The 9,749-nt window shown below is 38.5% G+C and overlaps 1 pseudogene; it reads left to right on the top strand.

The window, feature by feature from the left end:
- The first annotated feature begins 6,814 nt into the window (after nt 1-6,814).
- The window catches only part of LOC117521281, a 32,520-nt pseudogene continuing 29,585 nt past the window's right edge, over nt 6,815-9,749 (top strand).

Genomic DNA, 9,749 nt, shown 5'->3' with positions numbered 1-9,749 from the left:
CCTTATCCCAGGTAATGGCTTATGGGCAAGGCTAATCTGTGTTCATTCCAAATTTGGAGGCAAAATGTCATAAATTGTGACCAGGAAAGTTGTTTTGTTGAATTTAGTGTTTGACCTTCCTGTGACCTTGACCTTTAACCTTGAGCTTGGTCCTTTTGTGTGCTGAAATGTACCTCCATAGGACTGCTATATGTGAACTTACAATAGTCTGCAATGATGATTTACACTGTTTGTCACACCCTTAAAAAAAAAATCCAGATTTTGCAAGATTTTTTTTTCCACGATGACATCATAACTTAAAACCATAACTTGACCTTGCTGTAACCTTTGACCTTGATCCTTTTGTGTGCTGAAAGATACACTGCTAGGGCTGCTATATGTGAAGTTGCAAGAGTCTGCAGTGTAAACTGTGTGCTGCACAGCGAGTTAAAATTGAAAAAAAAAATGCAATGATTACAAAAACAAACATAGATACTGACTAACATATCTTTCAAAACTTCGTTTTGGCAAGATAATAAGTAAATGCAGATATTCAGACGTTTGTACATCTGCAGAATAATGTTCCATGCACAGATCTGGCCAAATGTATGCAGTACTTTAGTTAATGATGATAGTGAAGAAGATTCAGATGAGTTTCCAACATTCAAAGATCGACTTTGTTCAGTGAAATCACTGCGTTTATCATTTATTTAATTTTTTTTTGTATTTGAGATCTAAGTGTATTCTTGTGTTTTGCCTTTGGTATCTCAGACGATGGGAGCGCTGAGACTGTGACACAGTGTACTGGTGCGTTCCGGCTTACTTTCATCCCTGAAAGAGATGCTGGAAGAGACCAGCTAGGTATTTCTTTGAATTGTTATTCTAAGCACAGACTGAACAGCCATTTACATAATAACACACCTCTGGAGGGGAAGGGGGTCTACAGGCCGTAACCTCTTTATATTATTAGATGGTGTATATGACAACCCCAAACTGATTTTAAAGTTCACAAATAAATGTAATACTTTCAAATAACTAACAAGCCAGATCGTTTTGTTCAATTTACAAAAATAAAACATATGATGCTGTTGACATGCACCATTAATCGCCTTTACTTGTACTTTCTTTCTTTCTTTATTACTTATTTGATGAGGACAATGCATATTAATGAACACTTTGTACATTTTCATGCCTCAGTGTAAATATGCTAGATTTAGCTAAAAGCTACTTTCCATCTGTAGTCCTCAGACACACAACAAACAATAATTACAATAAATAAATTAAAACAAAACATGAGATTATGTACAATACATCTCACCTGTGTTGACAGGTTTGATTGTTTTTTGTATTTTTTAAGCTCATTTTTAAAAGCACTCAGGGTGGGACTGTCTTGTATAGTTGTTGGAAGGCTGTTCCAGTTTGTACAACCCTTCACAGAAATGGTGTTTTGTCCTGTGGCAGTTCGTCTGAAAGGCACCTCACAGTCCCCTCTAGAAGCAGACCTAGTCCTGGGGTTAGGCTCTCTATGTCTAATAAATTCCTCCAGAGGAGGAGGGGCTAGGCCATGGAGAGTTTTGTAAATGAGACAAGCACGCTTAAACATTATAAAGTTGTTAAACTTAAAAGATGGTATTTCTCGAGAATTTTGTCTGCTGTTGAATTGAAAATCAAGAAATAATGGTACTTTACCATAATTTTTTTTAAATGTCACACTTTTGTAACATTACTTAACCAGCTTTACTGCAAATATAACCTAACATAAATGTAAAAATAACTTCAGCATGCTCTCCTTAATACTAGGACAAGTGGGAAGTTCCCCTCAAGATAAGGGGGCCACCAGACGCTCATCCAAATAAAGTTCTCTGCACTAGATCTGCCAGAATGAAGTGTTTTCTGTTTCAACTGCAGTTTCATTTCTGATGTTTCCACCAAAGAGAATGTAGTACCAAGAGGCAAAGATCTGATGCATTTTAGACGACAGCCACTGGCGGCATTGTGGAAGCACTGCCACCATCTTGGATTGCTGATGTTATCATCACGAGTCCAGACCGTGTAATTTAACATACTGTTTTTGTCTTGGTGGATCATTAATGGGATTTATTTTTGTCGCGTGCAGAATGCTGAAGATACAGATGGCTGCGGTGAATGCTGGGACTGTTGTGGTCAAGGCTTTGAACTGGTTCAAGGAACAAATACCAAAAGCATTTGGTATTTTGCTAGGAACGAAAATGAAAGCAGAAACTTTACGTACATTTTTCATGTTCCGTAACAGAATCGTTATTTTTAAATAATGCTAACCAGTTCATACCATTATTTTTTCATTCTTGAAAAGGTTTCTGTTTACACTGACCCAGTAAGATTCACTTCATGTCATTCACTTTTGGTTGTTGTTGGTGGGACAAAGTGTGGGTGTCCTGTGTTTCATGCTGAGAAAAGCACCTGGAGCAGACAAACATCGAGGGACTTTTTTTTTTTTTTTTTTTTGTCTTGGTGGATCATTAATGGAATTTATTTTTGAGACGAGGGATGCCAGAATAGAGTGCTGTGATGAGGGATGTCTTTAAAAATGTTACATTTCTTCCGTAATTTCCACAATAAAGAATTGAAGTATTTCCCAGGCATTGTCTTCCAAAACAAGGACATCTTATCAGGCTGCCAGGAGAGATAACAAATCCTAAAAAATAAACAGAAAGCTGGTGAAAAATCACACTTTTCTTTTCTATCTTTTTCAAACAAATGATTATCATATTATCTAACATGAGTAACATCACCCCATGTCACAAAGAACATTGTTCTCCAGGCTTTGGAAGACAGCCAGTGCCAGGACCCGGCGCCACGAGGGGGCGTTTGGGGGCGACGCCCCCTTACGTCATCAACCTTGCCCCCTCATATGTGAGAGTTATCAAAAATAAAAATAAAAAAGAAAGAAAAAGAAATACTGGAAAATATAGCGCCTCGCAGTTTCGCGGATTTTTTTTAGTCCAATTTTGCATGTTTTTTTTTGGTTTGTTTTTTTTCACAGCGCATTGTGCTCTGCGTCCTCATCAAGCAGGCCGGTGTTCTGTCGAGATGACGGGACACCTGTTGCGGCACCGTGAAGGGAGAGTACGCACATTGTGTTCTGCGTGTCTGTTTATAAGAATCTTCTCGCCCAGAAGAAAAAGAGCGCCAACAACTACCCATAACTGTGTTCTTCACTCGGAAAAAGACACCTGCAGCGAGGTGTGAGTGGAAAAAGACGCAACAGTGGCACCAGGACGAAGAAGCGCGATCAGAGGAACAGTGAAATACTGGTCAGTCACTATTAATAATTTCTTATGTGTCCAACCACATAGGTTGATCGTTAAAATTAAATTTGTTAGTTCTAAAAGCCATCATAATTATTTATAGGAAAACATTCTATTTTTATTTCTCAAACAAATGTTTGGGCGTGAAAACAGGTTGGCCTTATTTTTCTACTAAGGTTTGAACTTGAGAGTGTTACACATGAGAGAAAAGTGAGAAAATGTTAATGCCTGATTGAGAAAAGTGTATAGTGTGTAGTGAGGGGTTTTACAGCCTTAAAATGTCTATAATAATTGTAAAAAATAACGCTGACTACTTCACGGATTTCACCTATTGTGGGCTAGTTTTAGAACGTAACTCCCACGATAAACGAGGGACCACTGTACATCTACAACCCCTGGCAATAATTATGGAATCACCGGCCTCAGAGGATGTTCATTCAGTTGTTTAATTTTGTAGAAAAAAAAGCAGATCACAGACATGACACAAAACTAAAGTCATTTCAAATGGCAACTTTCTGGCTTTAAGAAACACTATAAAAAATCAGGAAAAAAAAATTGTGGCAGTCAGTAACGGTTACTTTTTTAGACCAAGCAGAGGCAAAAAAATATGGAATCACTCAATTCTGCAGAATAAATTATGGAATCACCCTGTAAATTTTCATCCCAAAAACTAACACCTGTATCAAATCAGATCTGCTCATTAGTCTGCATCTAAAAAGGAGTGATCACACCTTGGAGAGCTGTTGCACCAAGTGGACTGACATGAATCATGGCTCCAATACGAGAGATGTCAATTGAAATAAAGGAGAGGATTATCAAACTCTTAAAAGAGGGTAAATCATCACGCAATGTTGCAAAAGATGTTGGTTGTTCAGTCAGCTGTGTCTAAATTCTGGACCAAATACAAACAACATGGGAAGGTTGTTAAAGGCAAACATACTGGTAGACCAAGGAAGACATCAAAGCATCAAGACAGAAAACTTAAAGCAATATGTCTCAAAAATCAAAAATGCACAACAAAACAAATGAGGAACGAATGGGAGGAAACTGGAGTCAATGTCTGTGACTGAACTGTAGAAACCGCCTAAAGGAAATGGGCTTTACATACAGAAAAGCTAAACGAAAGCCATCATTAACACCTAAACAGAAAAAAACAAGGTTACAATGGGCCAAGGAAAAGCAATCATGGACTGTGGATGACTGGATGAAAGTCATATTCAGTGATGAATCTCAAATCTGCATTGGGCAAGGTGATGATGCTGGAACTTTTGTTTGGTCCCGTTCCAATGAGATTTATAAAGATGATTGCCTGAAGAGAACATCTAAATTTCCACAGTCATTGATGATATGGGGCTGCATGTCAGGTAAAGGCACTGGGGAGATGGCTGTCATTACATCATCAATAAATGCACAAGTTTATGTTGATATTTTGGACACTTTTCCTTAGCCCATCAATTGAAAGGATGTTTGGGGATGATGAATCATTTTTCAAGATGATAATGCATCTTGCCATAGAGCAAAAACTGTGAAAACATTCCTTGCAAAAAGACACATAGGGTCAATGTCATGGCCTGCAAATAGTCCAGATCTTAATCCAATTGAAAATCTTTGGTGAAAGTTGAAGAAAATGGTCCATGACAAGGCTCCAACCTGCAAAGCTGATCTGGCAATCAGAGAAAGTTGGAGCCAGATTGATGAAGAGTACTGTTTGTCACTCATTAAGTCCGTGCCTCAGAGACTGCAAGCTGTTATAAAAGCCAGAGGTGGTGCAACAAAATACTAGTGATGTGTTGGAGCATTCTTTTGTTTTTCATGATTCCATAATTTTTTCCTCAGAATTGAGTGATTCCATATTTTTTTCCCTCTGCTTGGTCCACAACCCCTGGCAAAAATTATGGAATCACCGGCCTCGGAGGATGTTCATTCAGTTGTTTAATTTTGTAGAAAAAAAGCAGATCACAGACATGACACAAAACTAAAGTAATTCAAATGGCAACTTTCTGGCTTTAAGAAACACTATAAGAAATCAAGAAAAAAAGATTGTTGGCAGTCAGTAACGGTTACTTTTTTAGACCAAGCAGAGGAAAAAAATATGGACTCACTCAATTCTGAGGAATAAATTATGGAATCACCCTGTAAATTTTCATCCCCAAATTAACACCTGCTTTGTTGATGCACCTTTGGCAACAATTACAGCCTCAAGTCTTCTTGAATATGATGCCACAAGCTTGTGCACCTAACTTTGGGCGGTTTTACCCATTCCTCTTTGGGGATGGGGGTTGGATGGGGAGCGTCGGTGCACAGCCATTTTCGATCTTTCCAGAGATGTTCAACCGGATTCAGGTCTGGGCTCTGGCTGGGCCACTCAAGGACATTCACAGAGTTGTCCTGAAGTCAGTTCTTTGATATCTTGGCTGTGTGCTTAGGGTCATTGTCCTGCTTAAAGACGAACCATCGCGGCTATCGACCCACAATGCAAAAATAATAGTAACGCACAGTGACTTGGAGAAGTAACTGATTACTGATTTGGAAAGATTAACGCGTTAGATTACTCGTTACTAAAAAAAAAGTGGTTAGATTAGAGTAACGCATTACTGAGTAACGCATTACTAAGTAACGCGTTACCGGCATCACTGCTAGTTACCCTATTTCTTATTTCTTTAAAAATAAGACTGTCTGTGTATGTTGTTGTAACTTGAGAGTTTGAGTGCAAGATCGCTTATCTTCGTTAGTTTGTATTTTTATTCAGCCATGGTAAAGCCTTCATCTTCATGTAATTTTACAAGAAAAAATGGCAAGCTTACTGTGTGTGGTATTTAAGTTTTTCACCAGACAGACTAGCAAACTAACTAACATATAACAGACACATAGTTTGGGCCTTAGAGAATTAGTTTCTAGATCAGAACAAAGGTAAAGTTCATGCAAGAAAAAAGTAAAAAAGATAAGAGTCAATTAAACAGCAATCAAGAAACATCACAGACATAATTTGATGATAAATATTCCAAAATATTCCAAATTTTGACACATTGGCTTTAAAAGGAAAATAGTTAAAACAGTTGCTGTTTCTTTATGATGCACATTCAGTTTTATGCTGTTTTTTCCGTAGATATGTAGTCTGTGCACGTTTTGCCTCTAAAGTCACATGCATGGTCTGTCAAGTGTAACTAACCCTAACCATGAGTGTAGCCCAAACACTTACTTGTAAATATAGTTTGTTCAACTTAATTTGAACTAACAATGCAATCAGGAACCAATTCTGTGATTTCAATTCCAGGATAGTTTTGAGGAGGATTTTTTTAGAACATGCTCTTAATGCATAAACCATTCACTGTCTGTCTTACTGCAGAAGGACACTCATGAACCCAGCCCCCATAAGAGGCTGTTAATATATAACTTAGAAATACCTTTTAAATTGATATCATATGACATACGCATTTCTAAGTTATATATTAACAGGCCTTCACCTGTAGGAGGAGCAAAAGACATATTTAACTAGCAGGATATGTTGGTCTGTTGTCAAAGCTCTGTGGCTGCCAAAGGACTCAGTCATGGGACTGCTGCTGCCGATCCTGTTGTCTTTGCTTGCTGCTCTGATTGGAGGTTTGTACCTTCTTGGTACATTTCGTCAACGTCGCCGTGGAGAACCCCCATTGGACAAAGGTCTCATCCCTTGGCTGGGTCATATCTTAGACTTTCAAAGAGATGCCAGTAAATTCCTTGAGCGGATGACAAAAAAGCATGGGAAGATCTTCACAGTCCAGCTGGGAGGGCAATACATCACATTCATTCAAGACCCGCTTTCATTTGGATCCATTCTTAAGGAGAGCCGAGAAAAGCTGGACATCCGCAACACTGCCAAGGGCGTGTTAGGAAGAGCCTTTAGTTATAAGGGTGCAAAGGATGAACATCAATTTCTTGACAATTTCATCAAAAAGCCACTGAATGGAGATGGACTGGAGTTATTGATCCAAGCCATGATGAAAAACCTACAGGACGTGATGTTGCACCCTACTGGCTCAGTGTCTGACCGAAGCAGCTGGAAAGAAGATGACATGTTTATGTACTGCTCTAGCACTATTTTTACAGCGGGCTATTTATCACTGTTCGGTAATGAGCCACATTCGATTAATAAAAATGTAGAGAAGGCCAAAGAGCAAGACAGAGTGGAAGCAGAAACTCTGTTTCACAAGTTTCTAAAATATGATGAACTCTTCCCTGACCTGGTATACGGGGTCCTTACACCAAGGAAAAAGATGGAGGCAGAGAAGCTAAAGTCAGACTTCTGGGACGCTTTAGCAGTGCAGAAATAAGGAGAAGGACAATGTCAGTTCCTGGGTGTTGGACAATCAGCAGATTAGAGAAGAAATGGGGTCTGAAAGAGTCGATGATTATGCCGATTCACATTTGTGCAGCTTTGGGCCTCCCAGAGCAACACGGACCACCGCTTGTTTCTGGCTTCTTCTCTACCTTCTGAAGCACCCTGAAGCTATGATAGCTGTGAAGGAGGAAGTCAACAAGCTCCTTAAGGAAACTGGGCAGGAAGACCGAGGTGATGTTCCTTTCATTACCTTGACCCGTGACATGCTGGGGAAAATGCCAATCCTGGACAGTGCTATAGAAGAGACCCTCCGACTCACCGTTGCAGCAACCATGAGCAGGATCGCGGTTGACAATGTGACTTTAAAAATGTCTGACGGTCAGGAATATTGTATTCGCAAGGGTGACAGAGTGGCAATCTGTCCTCATACTACAGTTCAACCTTGATCCAGAGGTCCACCTGACCCATTTTCATTCACATATGGACCGCTTTCTGAATCCAGACGGGAGCAAAAAAAACCAGATTTTTATAAAGGGGGGAGAAGAAGGTGAAGTATACTACATGCCATGGGGTGCCGGGTTTACCATGTGTCCTGGGCGTTTCTTTGCCACCAGTGAGCTGAAACAGTTCATTTTCTTCATGCTGGCATATTTTGAGTGTGAGCTGAAGAATCCTGATGAGGCAAGTACCTGAGTTGGATGCAAAACGATTTGTTTTGGGTTATTGCGTACTACACGAGATGTCAAATTTTCGATATAGAATCAGTTTTTAGACAATGAAAATCCAGTTTTTTTAAGATGCTCAGTCATCCAGGAAGTGGTATTCAAGTAGGTTGAGTTAGTTCAACTGGTCTTCTTTAGTTCTTCGAGATGTTTCACTTTTAATTCAGAAAAGCTTCATAAGTTCAGCTTGCAGTAGTAAGAGACTCAAATAAAAGTCTATAAAATCTTCACAGAGCTTGTTTTCAGCAAGATTGTGTTTGCCAGTTAATGTGCAGAAGCTTTAAGAACATTAGCCTGTTCATAAAAATGAAGTTAATTAGTTTTTGCGTTTGTAGTTCAACATGAACATAAAATCTAAATTTAAATGTACAATATTCTGATTATTACAAACATCAAGTGTAAAAATAAATAATCTTTCATTAACGAAACTCATTTCAATATTAAATACAACCTGTCTTTCGTATAAATTCTTAAACACTACTTCAAAGAAATTTATGATACATTTAAAATATTTCCAAATGTTTCAAAGAGTGAATCACACATTGTCTGTTGTTTTGAATGAGACAAGATATTTTGCTTTTGTTCCCATTATGTTTAAAGTTGTAGAAAGAATCGGTTTGACAAACCCTCTTGTTTTTGCATTGTTGTAATATTTTTATGATTGCGTTACTCATAGTCATTTTTCAAAACTTTACTGTGTGTTTTGAAGGAGAACAATGTAACTGTTTGCCCTTCATAATTTCCTGAGGAGCTTTTGTGTAATCTTCATTCACAGTAACTGTGTAACATGTACATCTGAATTCACAGTAATTCATGCTTTATTGTAACCAAGTTGTGGTGATTTGTTTTCTGTGAAAGTTGTTTAACGTGTTTTATATTCATATCTTTGCATATAAAGCTTGATAAACCTTAAACAGCACATTAACATTTTCAAAGTCTGTTTGTTTATGCTGTGGACAGTATTTGGCAGATATTTATGCACATCTGAGTGCATGTACTGGTGCAACACGTCACCTCATCCGCCATACTGTGGTACCTTCCAAAATCCTAGATGGCTAACTATTTTAATGATTATTTTGTTAATGTTGGTAAAAATTTATCAAGGTCAAGGTCAGGTTTATTTATAAAGCACATTTACAAACAGTCAACACTGCCCCAAAGTGCTGTACAGTAAAAGGAATTAAAATTATATTTAGTTAAATACAAGAACAAAATAAATCAACAACACAATAAAAGATGTGGCAGTATTCAGCTCATCTTGTGTTAAAAGCCAGTGCAAAAAGATGTGTCTTTAAAAGAGTCTTAAAAGAGTCAATTGAAGGAGCCAGTCGGACATTTAATGGCAGAGTAGTTCCAGAGCTTGGGCCCGCAACAGCAAGGCTCTGTCTCCCCTGGTCTTCAGCTTAGACCTGGGACAGACCAGTAAACTCTGGTCCGCGGAGC

Source organism: Thalassophryne amazonica, chromosome 12 (genome assembly GCF_902500255.1).
Source record: "Thalassophryne amazonica chromosome 12, fThaAma1.1, whole genome shotgun sequence".
Classification (NCBI taxonomy): domain Eukaryota; kingdom Metazoa; phylum Chordata; class Actinopteri; order Batrachoidiformes; family Batrachoididae; genus Thalassophryne; species Thalassophryne amazonica.
Note: the sequence above shows the minus strand (reverse complement) of the source record. Positions and strands in the feature narration are given on the sequence as shown.